Here is a 22,294-nt window from a genome sequence, read left to right as displayed (position 1 = left end):
GTCTACAATATGTTCTTTTATGTGAACATATTCCAATCTAATTTCTTTATCCTGTAACAATTCTCTGACAAAATGATATTTTATAGCAATGTGCCTAGTTTTGGAATTCATCATTGGGTTCTTTGATATGTTAATTGTACTAGTGTTATCATAATACATGACAACTGGTTCTTTGATCTCAAACTTCATGCCTTCCAACAACTATTTAAACCAAACAATATTAGAGCAATTCACTCTTGCTGCAACATATTTTGTTTCTACTATAGATTGGGATGTGCAGTTTTGCTTCTTGCTTGTCCAAGATACCAACCTTTTACCAAGAAAGAATGGTCCACCACTTGTACTCTTTCTGTCATCAAGATTTCCTACCCAATTAGCATCATTGAATACCTTTAGGTCTAATTTTCCTCCAAGTTTGTACCATAAACCATATTCTTCAGTACCTTTAAGATATCTCAAAATTCTTTTAATTACCATCATATGATTTTCTCTAGGTTTAGATGAGAATCTTGCTACTATCCCAACTGCTAAAGCAATAACAGGCCTTGTATGAACTACAGACTATAATTTTTCAATCATTGATCTGTATAAGGTTTGATCTACCTCTTTTGAATTATCATCTTTGGTAAGATTTAGTCTAGTATACATGGGGGTTCCAACTAGTTTAGAATCTTCCATTCCAAATTTTTTGAGTATCTCTTTGATATAATTAGATTGAGTAATGTAGATACCATTCTTGCTTTGTTGAATTTGTAGTCCAACTAAGAATTTTATCTCACCAAACATGGACATTTCAAACTCTTTGTTCATTTGGTCTAAAAATCCTTTGCATAGATCATCATTCCCTGTAAATAGAGTGTCATCCACAAATATCTCTACCAATACAATCTTGTTATTTGGTCCTTCCTTGATATACAAACTACTATTATCATTAGTTCTCTGAAAACTAATCTATATAAGGTAGTTGTGCAACCTCTCATACCATGCTCTAGGAGCTTGTTTCAGACCATACAGTACTTTGTGTAATTTATAGACCATGTCCCTTTTGTTTGGATCAACAAAACCTTATGGTTGCTCAATGTAGACTTCTTCATCAACAATACCATTGAGAAATGCAAATTTAACATCCATCTATTATACCTTGAATCCTCTATGAGAAGCATATGCAAATAGAGTCCTAACACCTTCTAATCTTGCAACAGGAGCAAAAGTCTCACCATAATCAATTCCTTCTTCTTGAGAGTATCCTTTACACACTAGTCTTGCCTTGTTTCTTGATACTTGTCCATCTTCATTTAGCTTATTTCTGAATACCCATTTTGTTCCAATCACATTTTTATCTTTAGGCCTAGGAACAATGGTCTAGGTTTTATTCTTCTCTATTTGTTCTATCTCTTAATTCATAGCCTCAATCCAACTTTCATTTTCCAATGCATCTTTAACATTTTTAGGTTCAAAATTAGCAAGTAAACATGTACCTTTTAGCTTACTTCTTGGCATAGTACCTTACGATTTACCTCCAATAATTTGATCAGGTGCATGATGTGTTTTGACATACTTGACCAATAAAAGTTCTTTTCCTTTTGAATGAATTGTATTGTCTTTATTTTAAATTTCAACTTCTAGTTCTGGTTGCTCAGACTCGATAGGTATTGGCTCGGTAGCTTTATAATGTGACTCAGGTCCTTGTGACTCAATTTGAACTTCTTGCAACTCAATAATTCAGGAAGACTCAAGAGTAGAAGTCTCCTTATTGATAGATGTGTCTGGCAATGTATTAGGTTCAAATAAAAAAATCTCCTGTAATCTTCTGGTTCCTTTTTGCTTTCTTCTTCAATCATTTCTACAAACTCATCAATTCTCACATGTGCACTTTCTATGATTTTATGAGTAGACAAATTCAAACATCTATATGCCTTACTTTTGCAAGAATATCTTAAGAATATACCGTCATCACCTTTTACATCAAACTTGCCATTTCTAGACTCTTTCAAGATATAGCATTTACTTCCAAATACTTTTAGGTAACTTACATTGGGTTTGTAGCCATACCATAATTCATAGGGAGTTTTATATGAGTCCTTCTTCAACTGTACTCAGTTCAAAGTGTGAATTGTAGTGCTGATAGCTTCCTTCCAGTATTTGACGGCAACATTCTTTTCAATCATTAGAGTCCTTGCACAATCCATGATAGATTTGTTTCTTCTTTCAATTATTCCATTTTGCTCAGGAGTACTAGGGGCTGATACCTATCTTTTAATTCCTCGTTCAATGCAAAACTTATTGAATTCATTGGAGATGAATTCACCACCTTTGTTTCATCTTAAGTATTTCAATATTTTTCCTATTTCTTTCTCTATTCTTGCTAGATACCATTTGAATTTCTCAAATGCTTTTGACTTTTCTCTAAGATACATAACAGTCATCATTCTTGAATAGTCATCAACAAAAAGAATAAATAATTTTTCTCTACTATAGCTTTCTATTCCAATAGGTCCACATAGGTCAGTATGCACAATTTCTAAGACATCTTCAGACTAATAGTTTTTGCTTTTAAAACTAGTCTTTCCCATTTTGTCAATATGACAATTTTTGCATAAACCAACATCTGGTTTCTTCAAACTAGGAATACCTCTTACTTTTTCAAATTTTCTTATCTTGACCATATTATCAAAGTTTACATGACATAATCTTCTATGCCATAACCAACTTTCTTCCATTTGAGCAATAAAACATGAACAATCACCAAGATCAAGATAAAATAGGTTACTTCTTGTTTGTTTTCCTGATCCAATCAGATTCCCTTTGTCATCCAGTAGTCTTGCCTTTTCCATGCATGAATTATACCTTAAATCCAATGTTGATTAGTTGAGCTACACTTAGCAGATTATGTTTTAGTCCTTTAACCCAAAAGGCATTTTCACATACAAGTTCTTTGGTTAATGAGATTTGGCCTTTCTCTTTTATGCAACAAGGTTCATTGTTTCCAAACCTTCCACTACCACCATCATAGTCTTCAAAATGTTCAAACTTTGTTTTATCTCCAGTCATATGATGTGAACATCCACTATCTATGATCCATGTGTCATTTTTACTGAAATGAGAGATAAGTGTCATCTTATCTTCTTCTTCATCAGATTCATCTTTCACGGCAATGTATACTATTTCATCTTCACTGTTATCAAAATCTTTAGCCATAAAACAAGTTTTCTTAACTTTTTCTTTGAATGATTTTTGATTTTTGAAATCCTTCTTGTCATTGCACTTATGACTTTTCTTCTCATCCTTGCTTTCTTTGTTTGGGTACCTAGCATCAATATGACCAATTTCTTCACATGAAAAATAGATTAGGGAAACTTTACCTTTGTATTTTCCTCTACTTCTAGAATATTTCTTTGCAAGTAAAGCTTCAACAATTTCAAGATCACTATCAGAACTTTCCTCTAATTCCTCTTCACTCTCTGACTAAATGTCCTTTATTTTCTTGTCTTTCTCTTTGAGTGAAAGTATGGCCTCAAATGTAGAATCAATATTCTTGGAAGCTGGAACATAATTGTCATAGTTGTCTAGCTCAAAAGCTATCAATCTTCCTACTAAGGTATCCAAAGTTATCTTGTGATTTGGCTCGCACCTCTTTTCTTGAATAGTAGATACTCTAATTGCATAGATAGGAAGCAATATTCTAAGAACTTTACTTATAATAGTTTCATCCTTGATTTCTCCTCCAAAAACTTTAATTGCACTGACACTAGCTTTGATTCTTTCCACATACTTGGCAACATTTTCATCTTCTCTCATTCTCATTTGATCAAACAATCCTCGAAGGCTTTCTACTTTGGCTCTCCTCACATTTTCATCACCACCATAGATGTCCTTTAGCTTGTTCCACATATCAAAAGCAGTTTTGTAGTCCTTGATCTCATCAAATTCATCATAGCTAAGAGAAAATGCAATATCAATCATCATGGTGTTATGGTTCTTTTTCTAATCAATATCTCCAATAGATAATGTACCAAGAGGAGTTTTGTATTCTTCATCAAGGTATTTCAAGCTTAAATCACTAATGGAGGCCAGATGAAGTCTCATGAGTCCCTGCCATGCTAAAAAGTTCTCTATTTAGCTTTGGAATCTCTCTCTTGTAAGACATCTTGATCTTTAGCATAGGTCCTTGAAACCTTCTTGCAAACACCAAAAGCTTTGATACCAATTATTGAAAATATAGGAGTAACTAAGAGGGGGGGTGAATCAGTTACCACTAAAATAAATCCCAAATCTCTTTGATGTCAACAATAAAATTGATTGTTGCTATTATTCAGTAAACACACAAAAATGTTGTAACTTGGTAAATGTAGAGTGTGATTTACTTTTAGCTGATCTTAAAATATTAACAACGATTAATTTGCAAGCATAAGAGAAATAGCATGAACACATGAGACACCAAGATTTAACATGGAAACCCAATATGGGAAAAACCACCAATGTAACTAGTTATTGTTTCCACTCTTCTAAAGTGAGCCTTGTTAGGAGCGAACCTAGTTAAAGGTTACAAAACACACTATTAGGTGTGACCTTATTAAAGGATTTAATCACCCTGTAAGGAGTGACCTTGCAAGAGTTCTTAAAAAAATTCAATGGAACTGTCACCTTGTTAGAGGATTTACAACTGGCTATTAAACCAACTCTGTTAAGAGATTTAGATCATTTCTAAAATTGTTATAGAGTAACAATGAAATGACTTGACTGTGATGCAACTGAATTATTTATTACAGATCTCTATTCTACTTCATCCTTGATCCTTCTTGATCAAATAACACTTTTATGCTCCACAAGGATACCTACTTATCTTTCAAGTTCACTCTCACTCTTTCTTTCTCAATTTGATCAGTACACTTATACACACACTAAAAATCACAACTTGACCTTTCATTTATACCATCTAGATTGTCAAGTCGGCTCAATTACAAATTACAATAACCAATAATCATCACCATAGTCATCTAGAAATAATACTTAAAATAAATAAACTTCTTATGTCAAAAGAACAAAATCCTTCATTGGCTGACCCTGCTCGATAAACATTATTTCTAAGATGATTTCTTGTGTTAACCAACAAAAGCATGGTTAACACTGCAAACTTGCAAAAATCCTTTGGCAACCAAGTGAACTTGATGAACACTGACTCTGACCAACTTTCCTTTGCTAACCATGAGAACTTGGTTAACACTATTCCTGCCTGAATTCTTTCGACATCTGAGTGAGCTTGGTAGACACTATCTTTTAAGAGTAATCTTCAGGAATGCTCAGTAGACAAGGAAAATTATTTTTCTGACCAAGTGAGCTTGGTAAGCACTGACTGAAAATTGATATGACATTTGTGTAACATTAAAGACAACACAAAATTAGGCAATTGTTTCCAACACTCTGTTGTTGCATACCCAAGTTTAGTAGATGATTCAATCATTAATCAAATTTCCTTCCCTTTATGTTTAAGAGTTGAAAGAGTTCCCTTCACTTGGTTTATCAGGTTCATGTGCTCTATTATTAGCTATTTTACATTCATGAATTCTTGCACAAACATAGAAGATTAAGGGGTTTTATCTATTATCTACATTTAGTTGTATACCTTTACACTGGTACCATATAAAGAATCTGAGGTCCACCCACCTAGGTCTTCTAGAGCCTGAAGAACAAGAAGGAATTATGCCTTATAGTTGGCCCAAGATTGGTAGTCAAGTGCATCCATCATAGGAATTTTCTAGCCTTAGATGTATTGGTCTAGTTTCTTGGTTATTTTTAAATATGTTAAATCAAGATCCAACAAAATGATGACTCTACTGGGGAAATGATGGCAAATAAACCTTATTAAAAGGACAAGAATCTCTAGTGTGAATTGAATATTTCAATCCTATTTTTCAGTATGGTTTTACCCATCTAATTCACCAACAAAATGGAAACTCTACTGGGGGTGAATTGCAATATTAAAGGTGATTCAATACAATTACAAGAAAGGCATGTGCAAAGTTTGTTATCAACAGAAAGGTCATGTTCAAGTTTCATGCCTCCCAGTGATGTTTTACCCAGGATAGCACTAGCTCTAAAGGTTGAACAAAGATTATATTGTCACTAGTGATTCCATCATCAGTCAATTGAGCTGGGAAGTATTTTCAAAGTGTTGTATTGTTTAGAGTCAAGAATGAACAAGCATGCTTTGTTCTCTATTTTCAAGATTGTAAATCTATAAGAGTGGTTTGAACATTTGTGTTTCTCCTACCATTGAAAGTCTGATTCAGATTTTGTCAAGTAATAAATCTTGTTTTATTTCTCATGTTTATGAGTGGCGACTCTATCTTTATACCAGTGTATCCTAGTTGATTTCATGTTTAAAAGTTGAAGGACTTTTAGTTATATGGGCAGATCTAAAGCTCTTGATAGTTTCTTGGAAAAGAAGTGTTTCTTGATTAGGGTTCAGTGTTGTTCTTTTGTTGTTATAAGAAATTTGAATGTTGAAAAGTGAGTCACAACTGTGATTTATTGGTCCTCTTAAAAGAGGTGGCGGCTCTACAAGGTTTTCATCAGTGTGTGAAAGAGTATCAATTCACACTTATGCTAGAATCAATAGAGCAAAGTTTCTAGCATTAGCATGTGAGGTATTTTATTTTTCATGATGTTGTTCTTGTCATGAAAGAGAGTGGTATACTTATATGTTCTCCATCAAGTGATTTTCAGCACTAGGAGGAGAAGAATAGTGTAATAAGTTTTATACACTTTATTGTAAGAAGTTTTAGCTTGTTTTATAAATATTTGTGAAGTGTTTGAAGAAATTATTTGGTAGAAGGTTATAATCCTATTGCAAATTACAAATCAAAATTATTGTTGATGAGTGCCAAGGCTTTGAAGAATGACAAGTTTCCTTTCATCAAGTATGTAGTTGGTTAGTGATGTTTGTAGATCTTTTTCTACCAAGAGACACATGCCATTATGTTTTGATGGTATCTATGGTTTCCCAAATGTCATTCCTAATAATATTAGAAAAAGTTTGCCTAAATTTAATGGGAACCATATTGTTTCAACTAGTCATCATGTTCAAGTTTTCAATGATTGGATGAATGACTATGAGATTGCTCATGAGGATGTGCACATGAAATTATTTGTTCAAACTTTAGAAGGTGATGCTAGAGATTGGTTTTCCTTTTTACCAGCATGTTCTATTTCATCTTGGAGTAGGTTGTATTCAACCTTCATGGAGCAATTTGGAGAAAGGATAAACATATCTGATTCATATAATAATTTTTTAAGGATTCATATTGAGAATGATGAACTTGTTCCTCAATTTAATATCAAATTTACAAGAACCTTGAATGAGATCCCTGAGAAATGTAGATCAGATGATCAAGTATGTCTAATAGTTTATCTTGATGCATTTGATAAGAAAATGAGTTATTAGTTAATAGATAAAGAACCTCATACATTATATTAGGATTTTATGACCACTATGGATATTGAAAACAATATGAAGTATGGATTGACTAGAGGTCATTTTTCTACCAATGAATATTAGTATAATGGTTATGAAAGAAAAGTTAAAAATAGTGTTGGCACTTTAATTCCAAATCAAAATATCAGTACTCTTGTTGTAATGTATAATCAGATTGAAATTTCAAATTAGAATGTATGTGTAGAGAAGAATGAGTCTATTGCAAATGAAGACACATATGTTCATGATGTTATAGCAACAAGATGTATTTCAAACTTTGATAGAAATGATCAATGTAATGATATTATAGATCAAGGATTAGCTATAGTATTGAATTCTTGTAGTGCTAATAATGTACGTGATGATGTTGCTAATGTTTCTAGACATGAAGTTTCTACATCTAGATCTCAGCCTTGTACAAATGAGGAGGTTGGGAGTTACATCTTTGATGATGAGTTTGATGTTGCTGATCTGACATTCCATGAGAGGTAACACAAGATGAAGAATGTGAATCACATTTATCTTAGTCACAATTAGATGAACAGAATGTTGAAAGTGATCATATAAGTGAGAATGATGAAGGAAGTGATGTTGAGATGTCTTCCTATAAGTTAGATGCAACAGGAGAAAAAGCAAGCAATGATAGAAGTAAAAATTCATATGAAAGTGAAGATATGATTTTTGAATTTGAATTTGAAAGTGAAAATGCATCTCATTTTTTGCATTATACAATTTAGTTAGTCGATAAAGAATTTTAGAGTGATTTGTCCTCAAGGTATGAAGATAAAGAAATGGTGAATCCAATTGATGCTAATGAATTTGAATATGAAGATATCAAGGAAGGGTTGTCAAGTGTTTTTACATTAGACAATAAAGTTGCAGCATGTAGTGAAGGGTTTAGGAATGAATCATGGTCTATTTGTAATGGTTATCCTAAACAAGATAATGAAGAGAATGTAATTATGAATACTATATGCTTGGTAGGAGAAATAGAAAGTGGTTCTTCATCTAGTTCTAATTTTTCTTCATATGTTGAGAGTCTCCATGAAGATGAAATGGGTAGTGAGTTTAAAGTGTATACTAATGCTTTATATGATGAAGATTTTGATGATGATCAGCCCATCTTTTGTCAAAATGTTCAAAGAGGATCCTTGCATGGAGTTATCAATCCATTGTTTGAAGAAGACATGGAAGTTTTAGATTTAGTTGAGCTAGATGTAAATGGTGACACACTATCATACTGTTGTAACAAATTAGAATGTTGTTCTTCCATTTTTTATAGTGAAAATTCTAATGATGTTGCATTTTGTGAACTTGAAGATGAGGTGCTTGATGGAGTTGTCTATGCAAATAAGTTGGCACTTCATAGTAAGTTTTATGATGATTCATATGATATAAAAACTAATCAGCATTTCAATTGTGATGACGATGGTGAGATGTTAGATGAAAAGGTTATTGAAAATTTGCCTGCACCTTCTAAGGAATTTTATGATGAATGCTCTAATATGACTGATCCATTTGCTGATTGTGAAGAATCAATGGAGAGCCCTAGATTAGTTTTAGTTATTAACAAAGATAACATTGGTGAGTCTAAATCTGAATACTCATTTGAATGCCAACCAACTTTACATAGAGATAGACATTATCAAGGTGTGTCTGATCTTTTTCCCAAATTTGATAGCATGCATAATTCATCTATTAAAGATAGTTATCAGTTTGATCCTGGTATATTTGAGCATGTTGAGCCCTATTTTCATAGTGAGCATTATGTTAAGGATGTCCTTAGTATGCAATATGAAAGTCAGGAAAGTTATTTTATTTTGCCAACTAAGCTAACTGAGGATTTTGATGTGTTTGGTGAAACTGTTGGAAAAGTTTTTTCCAGCTTACCTTACAGAGACATAAATGAAAATCATGTTTTTGACAAAGGTGAGAATTTTTCAAAAGTTTCGATGGCACGGGGTCACCATCTTGTACAGTTAGAATAGTTTCCTTATTTTTAGTAAGTTGTTCGAGAAAGTTTTTGGGAGTGGTCTTCTTCCTCTAGAGATCTAAATCCTTACCATGCCTGCAAGGGACATGCATCCCCAAATAGAGCCACTAATGGGACTCAAATTTGCATTCCCCATTTTGATTACCTTTCGAAATTTTGAGTCACTTTGAGCCATATAAATTTATTTTTGTGCTTATGTACCTGGCTACCATATTAAGGTCTAAGAGGTTTTTTATGTTTCTAACACCTTGCATTAAAAATTTCTATGCATTCTATAATGATAAACTGACATTTTAAGTCATTCTATGAAGTTCTGTTTTGAGCTAGTGTCATATTTCACGATTATGCCCAAGTGTCAAATAATGTATGGAAGCCCTAGTTTGTATTTGAATATCTTCTACCCAGTAATGTTTCATGACTCACCACTTTTGGGATGTTTAATGTGCATATCAAAGAGCCTATGTTCCAATTTTTAAGTCATTTCAATATGTTTTGACTAGGTTTTGAGTCCCTCAAATTTGGTTACTTATCTCTATCATGTTGATGTGTATTGCCCAAAAATCTGAGAGGTCCTATTTGACCAATTATAACTTTGACACAGTTGACTCTACAAAGAAAATTCTTTTTGCATTGCCTCTAGAATCACATACTTGCTACAATCTAGTTTTGAGCTTATGACAAATCCATTTGTTCAATTTTCAAATGTGATTCTAAATGCAATTCATAACTTGTCACTGGTGTTATGAAATGTAGATGGGTCAGTACCCCTATTCATGATGTTATAACCATAAATCTATGATTTCCTAGATCAAATGGTTTGTACCACTACATTTTACTCCAAAAATACTTCAAGTGTGCCAATTTGTAAACCTTGATGAATCCGTCTGCACACTTACCTAGGGCCATTCCATTTGCAAAAACACTTTTTTGTTTTTGCCTCGTGTTCTGTAATTTTGAGTAGCCCACTTCACATGCTTTCCAAACTCTCCCTAATATTCATCATGAGCCTAAACCATAGAATTAAATTCTCCTCATGGAAATGAACTATTCCCCTAGTTTTTGTACCCTTGGGCATTCATTTACCAAGTTTTCAAAGCTCAAACCAAATGCATTTTATGGTTTTTAAACATGTTTATCTGTAGGTAGTTTTGACTAGGCAACTTTAAACATCAATATCTTTTGACTAATTGATCTTCATGAGAAAAAATCTAATAAGATGCAAGATTATGAAACAAAGTAGTAGTATATTAGATCCTAAGGCCTAGTTATTTGTTTGGGTCAGTTTTTAAAGCCAGTTGGCAGACCCTATTAGCAGAAAATCACAGTTTGCAAAGAACAAGCTAAATTGGTTTTAATAATGATTTAGTGTTCGATTTTGATTTTAGTCAGCTTGAGAAGATTAATGGATTACTTTTCAATGTCATTTGTTTGAAAACAAAAAAAAATAGCCAAACCCACTTTGGGGTCTAACTAATTCCATTAGACTGATGAAGATTGTGTACAAATTGAAGTCTTTGAAAGGGAAATTGTAATGATTCTAATTACTACACTATTCACTATATGCATATCATCATTTTCTTTGAAATGATTATGTAGGATTAGATGTATTATGAACAACAATGGAGCCAAATATGTGCAAAGGATTTATTTATTTTATTTTATAAGTCAAAAGCATGAACAAGACATTATGAGAATAGTGGAGCCATCTATGTCTAGTGTAGCAAGTATGAAGGCCACTCAAGGTACAAAAGATAGGGACATAAAGGAATATAGCAAGGATGGTAGGCAATAGGGAAGCTATTCATGCATCGATAGGAATAAGCCAAAGTTTGTGAGGATAGCATGGCAGGGGAGTAGCTTATAGCGAGATGCCATCTTTTCAAAGGCGGTCCATGTCCAAAGCGATAGGAGCTTATAGTCCACTCCACGAAGGGAAGAAATCCACCCAACTCCATGTTTTTTGTAGATTGAGGTGACATCCATCAGCAGGGTCCATGGCATAGGAAGGGTAGAATGATGAAGTAGTGTATGCATAAAACAAGGGAAAACCATTCCATGGTGGTAGTATGAAATGTGGTCATCCACATGCACGAGGGGAAGAAGGGAATCTACTTTAGATTTAGGTGCCATCAGAGGAAGCCCATGGTAGATGGCACAATAGTCCATGTAAGAGAATAGAGGAGACCATTGCAGATTGAAGAGGGATTGGACCTCCACACAGAAGGCAAAAGCACCATCAGATTTTCTAAACTTGCTCTAGCTGGAGAAGCCATTACTTTGATGACATAGGATGTAACAAAATCCCACATGCCCTGTGTTCAAATTTCTATTTGTTTTTAAATACACGAGCATGAGATATTGAATTGTCTTTAAGACAATTGCTTGGAAACAAGCAAGGCTCATGTGGTGGGGCCCTCTTGGCTAGTTGAATCAATGAACTTTAAGGGTTATTTTGACCAAAGAAATGTGTATTCCAAAGTCACCATGTGGCATGATGAGGAGACCATTCATAATATCAACAGTTGAAAATGGAGGATTCATGATGTTACGATATCATTGTGAGATCAGAGATGAAGATCTTATAGTCCTGCAATATTACGACCAGTTGAGGGATCAGGATCAAAAATTTAGAGGTTTACAATCCTATGAAATTCATAGGATCATGGAATGGATTTCATAGTTTTATGACGCTACAACGGGAAGAATCTGTGGTTGGGACATTGGGAGGTAAAAGCATAGATGTACGATGTTATAGGATATATAAAAAATTAATTAATTAAAGTTCTTTCAAATGGTGGTGGTGAATGACATTTTGACAAGTGGCATCCAAGAAAGGGGAAATGAATAAAAAATAAAGTCCAAAGATTTTCAATGCACCAGAATTTCAAATAATGAAAAATTTAAATGAAGTTAAGACTTTATATAGTTGTGACTATATAAATCATTTAAAATTTTCATTTTAAGCTCTGTTCATGGCCTGGGAGCTGGAATTTTGTCCAAAATATGCAGTGTAATATACTGACAGAACCAAGAAGAGATGAATTTTCCATTTCTATCATTGGTTTTTGCATAGGTATTCACTGGAGGTAGCTATAGGAGGTTTTGTCATTTTGGGGGCTTCTCAGTGCAAATGCAAATTTGATGTTTTCAAAAGGAAATGGGATCAAATATAGCTAGACTTTCATCATTTTTTATTTCATTAGTAGCTTTAAGGATGATTTGATTATTTTAGAGGCAATTAGAAGTAATCATGTTTTTCTCAATAGTACAGTTGAATTTCACAGAAAAAGTAGAAGTGATAAGCCAAAATCAATTTTGAAGCTCCAACACTTTCTATGATGTGTATTTGATTTTTTTTCACAAGATATTTTGCTAATTGCTTTAAAGGGATATATCAAATATTTTGTTACATCATTTATGGTTTTTGGTTATAGGAAAATGAAGAAGTTCATTTTCAACAACATTAGAATGAAGACATTTTCAGTGGGACAAATGTCAATTTCATATTCCAAATCCTGAAATATCTTCTCTTCTATATATTTTTCTTCTCTGCTCATTGTAAGAATTCCAATTTTTATGACTAAGGAGACCACAAGGTTGGCTTCAGTTTTAGAGTTGTGATATCATTTCTTCTCAGTATTCTTCTCTATTATGAACAACATTAGTTGTATTTCTTTTCAAGCATTGTTATATTACATAGTCATCCTTTGTGTATTTTATGAATTTGACATACATATGATGTATTATTTTCAATGAGATTAATATAAGAGCTTCGTTTCTCTTAGTTTCACTATGATTCTCATCTCATTCCTCTATTATCTGTAATGTTTTGTGTTTAAGAACTAAGAGCCTAAACTCAATTGCAATCCCTTATGGTTGTATGTCTGGATAAATTTGCTATTGGAACAAAGATCCATGTAAATACATGTTTACATTGATAGGGTTGCAGTTTTCACCAAAAGGATTTTACAATAAGTATGAGAGTTTTTATGAAGATGGATGTCTATTTGCAAGTCAAATAGACAAATTAGATGTCTAGATATATGAGTATACTTTAGGTTTCCATGTGTATGATAAGGTTTAGTTGATGCCCAATGGATAAGGGACTAGTCAGCTCAGAGATTGCATGTTCTCTTCTATTGCATACCCAAATTTTGCTGATGATTTAATTATTAATTGAATATCTTTCCCTTTATTTTTAAGAGTTGAAAGAGTTCCCTTCACTTGGTTTATCAGGTTCATGTGCTCTATTATTAGATGTTTCACACTCATGAATTCTTGCATAAATATAGAAGATCAAGGGGTTTTATCTGTTATCTAGATTCAGTTGTATGCCTTTATAATAGTACCATATAAAGAATATGAGGTCCACCCACCTAGGTCTTGTAGAGCTTGAAGAAGAAGAAGGAAATATGCCTTATAGTTGGCCCAAGATTGATAGTCAAGTGCATCCATCATAGGAATTTTCTAGCCATAGATGTATTGGTCTGGTTTCTTGGTTATTTTTAAATCTGTGCTAACATTGTATGGGCTTGCTAGCTACCTAGTGCATATCAGTTTAACTTGTGCTTCAATATTTAAGATCACAAGGGGAATATGGCATAAGATGTTCACCACATTGAGATGGGATTTATTTTTCTTGGGTGTTTGATCACATGAAGGATACTATGCAACTAGGTCTATGAGATCCATGCACAATGTGGTACTATTTTTTTGAGCTACAATCTAGAAATACTTCTTCCTCAAGATGTGTCTTCTCCTCTCTAAAGTTTTATGGACACATTAGAGACTAAAATTGGTATTTCACTCCACCACCTTGTCTTTGATAATGAATGTATTTATTTCATTCAATAGATATCTCTTATTCATCAAAAGGATTGGATAACACAAATTGATGCTAGGTGATCATGGGTTTTCATTATAGGAGCACTATGTCTTGTGAGGATCATCATCATTGTGAGTAATTCTCTTTCCCAAGTGTCCCAGTGTGTTTTAAATTTCTCCAAGTAAAGTTTTATGGACACATTAGAGACTAAAATTGGTATTTCACTCCACCACCTTGTCTTTGATAATGAAGGTATTTTTTTCATGAAATAGATATCTCTTATTTATCAAAAGGATTGGATAGCACAACTTGATGCTAGGTGATCATGGGTTTTCATTATAGAAGCACTATGTCTTGTGAGGATCATCATTGTTGTGAGTAATTCTCTTACCCAAGTGTCCTAGTGTGTTCTAAATCTCTCCAAGTAGTTTCCAGAATTAGTGGCATGAGATACATGGATAAAGTTTTTTTCTAGTTTAGTGTTTTTATGGTTCCAATTATTTTATGGTTATTATTGGTGATAATCTCAAGTTCCTTCTGCAATCTAGTTTCAACAATATCTTTTATGGGGTCATGGATGGAACTTGAGTTTTGGATGGTATCATTCTTTACCATCCATGTCAGGATTTCTTTTCTTTGGTCATTCTATGCAATTATTGAAAATCTGAAAAAAAAAAAAAAATTTGAAAAAGATGAAAAGCAATAAAAGATCCAAAAATGAAAAGCTTCAAGTGTTGTTGGCTAGTTAATATTTGAAAACTAGTTTTTGGTAGACGTTAAATGCAAAATAAATTCTTAGTGGTGAAAACAATTTTTAGAATGCCATTACGTGGTGAGTGATTGAAAATTAGCTTGCTAGTGGTCACTTGTCACTATGAAAATTTGAAAAAAAAAAATTAAAAATTATACAAATAATTTAAAAAATTAAAATTAAAAAAGGCAATGCAATAATTGGTGTTCTTGGTTTTTCTACTAATCACTCTTTTCTAGAACACTCATTGGCTTATGTGGTTCTTTCACTCTTGGCACCTCCTATCACTCGCTCTTGAAGCTCTTATCTAGCATGGTCATCACAACTTTGATCACCCATAGTATGTGCTACATGTTCGGATGAGGTTTTTTTGTGGCATATGTCACCCATTGTTTTCTCTACAATGATTCAGTCTGATGATGGTGGCTCCTCACGTTGTAGTCTCTTTTACAATTTTTGGTTCCTTCAAGTGGTGTTCTCTTTGGTGATTTTAGTTATATGGAGGTCTTTTTTGGTGTTGTAGTTATGGATGCCTTTGTTAGATACTTTTTTCCGATTCATCAATTTTGGAGGCAACAATTTCTAAAATGCTCTGTGTTCAAACCTTGGCCTCTCTAGACATGCATGTTGGTAAAACTGTCATTTATTTTTTATCTTTTTAATCTCTTAACTTTATTTATATTTCTTATTATATTGATCTTTATGAAACACACTTACCTCACCTCTCATTGTTTTCCATGGATAGTCAACCCTTTAAGTTGGGGGGAGGTATCCCATCCTATTATATATCCTTCATCATACCATCATATTATCCATTATTTCCATCCTACATAATCCTTTGCTTTGTCCCCTTTTTCACCCATTTCAAATCATCTTGTGCCAAGTTAGATAAATTTCTCCTATATGTAAACATTTGAACCATGATACCATAAAAGGAAAGGAAGAAAAAAGAAAGAAAGAAAAAGTTGATGAAAAGGGGGTATTAGTAGTAGAAACAAAAAATTGAAATGAAAATGACAAATATTTTCATAAGAAGTAAAGAAAGGGGATTTGTGTTTACGAAGGAGTTATAATGGTTCAGGGTGGAGACAAAGCCAAAAATGATAAATCCAAACTACTTCTAGTTCAAACCAAAGACCCCTTGATCATACTGATTGCACGAGGATGTGCAATATGCTAATTTGGGGTGAATGATGAGAGCCAATTATATCCCATTTTCTACCATAATTTAGATAATTTCATACACATTTACCCTCATTCCACATTCTATTTCTATTCAATTTTATTATTTTAGTTTGCATATGATTAAATATTAGTAAGTAGTATTTATATAATTTTGAAATGAAATTATAAAAATTAATTATTGATTGTTATTATTAATAGGCATGCATTAATATCTTCTTCCTTAGAAGATATATTTTACAAGATGAAAGTTTAAGGGTGCAGGTCCTCCTATCATTTTCAATTTAGGAAATGATGTGTATTAATTTCAGACATGCATAATTGCTTCCAAGATGGCATGGTTATTGACTGTACACTATTGGCTACCCTCCTTTGGTTCTTTTTGCAGACATTCTATACCCATGTTGGTTTCTCTTCATCATATCTTATTATGGATGATGTAAACTCGTGCAAGATGCATTTTCCAACTGCATAGAGACCTTCAGTTTTCATTTGTTGTTAGGAGAACATATAATTTTTGTGACCAATTAAGATCCCATGATTTTATATAGTAACTAATGGATCTACATGGAATAGTGATGTGTGGGACATTTCCTCTCTAAAGGAAATGATAGTATTAGTTTGGGGTGAATGGATATATTTGACAAAATTACATATCTCCTCGTACTATTCCTGCTCACCATTATAACATATATGTTTTTTATTCATGGACAGAGCTCATCAAGTTTTTTGAATCAGTAATATTAAAACAAACTCTTTATTATTCCACATATTTTCTTTTGTAAATTGTGTGTATATAAGTCACGCAATATAAACTATGAAGAGGGAGTATTGTGAAGAAGATTTTTGAGTGACAATTTTCTATCAAAAAACATTTTTTTTTATGAATAAAGTGATATTTTACATGATGACAACAGCACAGAAAATCCATTCCACCCACCATGCAAGTCAATGATTAAGGACTTGCTCTTTGGTAAAACATGGTGATGCATGTTTATTAGTGTGTTTATTTATGTAATTTTCTACTTCTTGCTTTCATCAGATTAGATGTTTATATTTATATTAGTTAGTGAGTTTTAGATTAATCACTTTAGAGACTTTAGACTAGAATATAATATTTCCATTATGTTACTATTATTTCTTCTATAAATTGTTGTTTTTATTATTATTATAGATTGATGTTTATTTTTGTTTCTAATGTTCCTGTTGCTAGGAAGTGATAGTTCATGTTGCTGGGATTTATTTGGTTTCTCATATATTTACTTTCATATGTTGTAGCTGCATTCATAATCCCTCATCTTGCAACTACCATCCCTTGATGGCATATTTCCCAAACACCTTTCACAAGATTATACCCCCAGATTGACACAAATAGACCAAGCTGAAAATAACTCTAATTTATGTTAAATCTTTCTCTATTATTTGCCCCAGTGTTTGCCTATCATTTTTGGCATCATTGTTGGGGAAAGGTGTTAAAGGCATGTTAGCTTGATGAGTTGAGTTAGGAACAATGTGTTAGGATGAAATCTTTTGTAATTGCTAGCCTTACTTAAGTAATTAATCATAATTTATGTTGCTTAAATCATATAGATGCATTGTTTTAGAGTTTGCAAGTAGGTCTTAGAAATTATATTTAATTTTACATTATCACTAGTTGTTGTGATTTATTGTAGAAAAGGATATTTTGAAGAAAAAATGTTTAAAATGATGCATTTTCAAGGTTGTTCAAGTACATCAATTTTGGATGAAAAATTTTTCAAAAATGAAAAATTTGAAAGAAATGCAAGAGGCAAAATCTGTTGTCCCTTAACCCCACTGGGGGCTACCACCCCTAGATCCCTGCTTTCAAATTAAAAAACAAAAGAAGAAACTGGTAGGAAAATTGTGTCAACCAAAGGTAATGTTTTTATACCCTTCCTGCCTAATGAATGCAACTTAAATAATCTTGATCTTCCATTGTCACACGTATGTGCAAATTTTATTTCTATGTCTAAACAAGAGGAAATAATTTATGAATTTTTAGAAAAATTTGATTTTGAGAATGAAAATTTAACCATTTATTGTTCTATTTGTTACAAGAAGAATGATAAGGGAAAATTCTCCTACAACCAAGAGAACACATTGAATGAGGTACAAGCTATTTGTAAGTGTCACCATGATAAGGGTGAAAGTGGACAAGTTTTTCTTGTAACAGACAAACAATTTCAAACTACAAATCGAGAAGATCAAGGTATGGATTACTCTATTGCATTGGAAAGACAAATATTTCTTCAAAATATAATTATCCACCTTGTATGCATAATGAATATAATCATGCATGCTCACAACAACCTATGTATCCCTCTTATATTCTACCATATCCATCCTTACCATCCTATTCTACCCATTTTACTTAATTCCATCCACTTTATATCCTCAACAATTATTTTAATTATCCCATTCACATTGCACTCCACAATATCCACTAAGGGAAAATATAGCGCTTCCTAATTCATTTCATAATAAGGTGGTTGAAAATGCATCTAATATTGAACTTTCAAGGATCCCTTTACCATCAAATCATGTGCTTGAAATTGGTAAATCAATGTTGGAATGTATTAATGCACATAAGGGATGTGATTTTGGCATAATTGAATTTGGAGAACAAAACAATTTATTGAATTATAAAATAATAATAAACTTTTTTCTTCTTTTCCACTTAGTGAATCCCAAATACCCACAAATGAGTTCATACTTCAAATTGCACCAATTTTAATTATTGGACTCATAATCATATGTGTTAATATTAATCATGAACACTAAGTAATATTAAACCATATGCTTTCCTCATCCACAAATATATTGTCAGATTCCCCAAGATCTATATTTTATTACTTTTGTACTTATGCATATTGATCTTTGGAGGTATGTGATTAGATTGTGTATTCCTCACATACTTGTTGATTTGGGACCAATAATTGATTAAGCACAATTTTAAGGGATTATATATATTAATGGCCAAACAAAATTTGTTGCAAATGAATGATTAGTATTTGAAGAGGATCAAATTATTTGTCAATATTGATTCTTTGTACTACCATTATATTTCTTGATTCCTTGGATTGTCCTAATAAATCCATGACTTTGTAATATGGAATTAAGCTAGGGGGATATCCATTAAATTTTGAAATCTTTGGTTATCCTATTTCTTTGGTTTAATATTCTCATGTCCTTGCAGTATGAAGTTAAGTTGGGGGGAATCCCTTGACTTTTATAATTCTTGATTGATTCCTAATAAATGTTCATTGATGTTTCTGATATACCTCATTGTGTGATTCTTGGACCACATCAAGGTATGTATTCCTATGTTGATTGACATTGGAATAATTCATTGTAATTATATTCATTTATTTTTATAAATTATTTATTCATATTAATAACTCTACCTATCATTTGTAAAAATACATAAATCACTTAATGGTAGGGTTATTAATTGAATAAAATTGCTTTACTATACTTGATATGCTTGGTTTTGAGAATATGGTTATAGGTCTCTTGATATGGTGGGATGATTTTAGTACCGATACTAGATGATGATATTTTTCTACACAAGCATTGCATAACACACTATGTTGGCTTTGCTAACATTGTGTGCCCACTCACTAGTTATCTGGTGCATATCAATTTAACTTGTGCTTCAATATTTGAGATCACAAGAAGAATATGGCATAAGATGTTCACCACCTTAAGATGTTATTTCATATTTTTGAGTGCTCAATCACATGAAGGACACTATGCAATTGGGTCTATGAGATCCTTTCACAATGTGCTACTATTTTTTTGACCTACAATCTAGATATACTCCTTCCTCAAGATGTGTCTCCTCCTCTCTAAAGTTTTATGGAAATGTTAGAGACTATAGTTGGTATTTCACTCCACCAGATTTTCTTTGATAATGAAGGTATTTACTCCATGAAATGGATATCTCTTATTCATCAAAAGGATTGGATAGCACAACTTCATGCTTGGTGATCATTAAAGGAGAACTATGTCTTGTGAGGATTATCATTGTTGTGAGTAATTCTCTTACCCAAGTGTCCTAGTGTGTTCTAAAGTTCTCCAAGTAGTTTTTAGAATTAGTGGCATGAGATACATGGATAAATATTTTTTCTAATGCCTTAGTTTTGTGGTTCCAATTATGTTATGGTTATCATTGATGATAATCTTGAGTTCCTTCTACAATCTAGTTTCAACAATGTCTTTTGTGGAGTCATGGATGGAACTTAAGTTTTGTATGGTATCATTCTTCATAATTCATGTTAGGATTTCTTTTCTTTGGTCATTCTATGCATTTATTGAAAAATTGAAAATAATTGAAAATAGAAAAAGAGAAATAAAAGAAATAAAAGATCCAACAATGAAAACCTTTAAGCATTGTTGGTCAATTAATATCTGAAAACCAGATGTTAACTACAAAATAAATTCTTAGTAGTGAAAACTATTTTTACAATGCCATTAAGTGGCGAGTGGTTAAAATTGGCTTGCCAGTGGTCACTTGTCATTATCAAAATTTTAAAAAAATATAAAAAATTAAAAATTATTTTTAAAAAAATAAAAAATAAAAAATAAAAAAGGCAATGCAATAATTCTAGTCTTCTTGGTTTTTTTCCTAATCATTCTTTTTCAGAACACTCATTGGCTTATGTGGTTCTTTCACTCTTGGAACCTCCTATCACTCACTCTCAAAGCTCTTATTTAGCGTGGTCATTACAAATTTGATCACCCATAGTATGTGTTACATGTTTGGTTGAGGTGTTTCAATGGCATGTGCTACCCACTATTTTCTCTACAATACTTTAGTTTTCTGATGGTGGCTCCTCACATTGTAGTCTCTTTTACAATTTTTGGTTCCTTCAAGTGATGTTCTCTTTGGTGATTTTAGTTAGATGGAGGTCTTTTTTGGTGTTGCAGTTAAGATTGTCTTTCTTAGTTCCTTTTAGTTGATTCATCAATTTTGGAGGCAACAATTGCCAAGATGCAATGTGTTCTAGCCTTGGCCTCTCTAGACATGCATGTTGGTAAAACAATCAATATTACTTTTCTTTATTTTATCTCTTAGATTTATTTATATTTTTTATTATATTAATCTTTATGAGAGCCAATTATATCCCATTTTATACCATACTTTACATAATTTTATACACCTTTACCCTCATTTCCACATTCTATTTCTATTCAATTTCATTGTTTTAGGTTGCATATGATCAAATGTTAGTAAGTCATATTTATATACTTTTGAGATGAAATTATGAAAATTAATTATTGATTATTATTATTAATAGGCATTATTATCTTCTTCCTTGGAAAATATATTCTACAAGATGAAAGTTTAAGGGTGCAAGTCCTCCTATCATTTTCTAGTGGAGAAATGATGTGTATTAATTTGGGAAATGCATAATTGCTTCCAAGATGGCATGGTTTCTGATTGTACACTATTGGTTACCCTCCTTTGGTCCTTTTTGCACATATTCTATACACTCGTTGGTTTCTCTTCATCATATCATATTATGGGCAATGCAAACTTGTGTAAGAAATATTTTCCAACTAGATACAGACCTTTGATTTTCATTTGTTTTTAGGAGAATAAATTATTTTGGTGACCAACTAAGATCCCATGATTTTATATAGTAACTAATGAATCTATGTGAAATATTGATGTGTGTGACATGTTGTCTCTAAAGGGAATGATAGTACTAGTTTGGGGTGAAAGGATATGCTTGACAAAATCAAATATCTCCTAGTAGTATTTCTGCTCATCATTATAATAGATCCATTTTTTATTCATGGGTAGAGTTCATCAAGTTTTTAGAATAATTAATATTCAAAAAAACTCTTTATTATTCCACATATTTTCTTTTGTAAATTATGTGTATATAAGTCACACAATATAAACTATGAAGGGGGAGTATTGTGAAGAAGATTTCTGAGTGATAGTATTGTATCAAAAACCATATTATTTTTTATGAATAAAGTGATATTTTACATGATGAAAAAAGCATTGAAAATCCATTCCACCCATTGTGCAAGTCA

The sequence above is a fragment of the Cupressus sempervirens genome, chromosome 10 (genome assembly GCF_028749045.1).
Source record: "Cupressus sempervirens isolate cs-2001-9-10 chromosome 10, ASM2874904v1, whole genome shotgun sequence".
Lineage (NCBI taxonomy): Eukaryota > Viridiplantae > Streptophyta > Pinopsida > Cupressales > Cupressaceae > Cupressus > Cupressus sempervirens.
Note: the sequence above shows the minus strand (reverse complement) of the source record.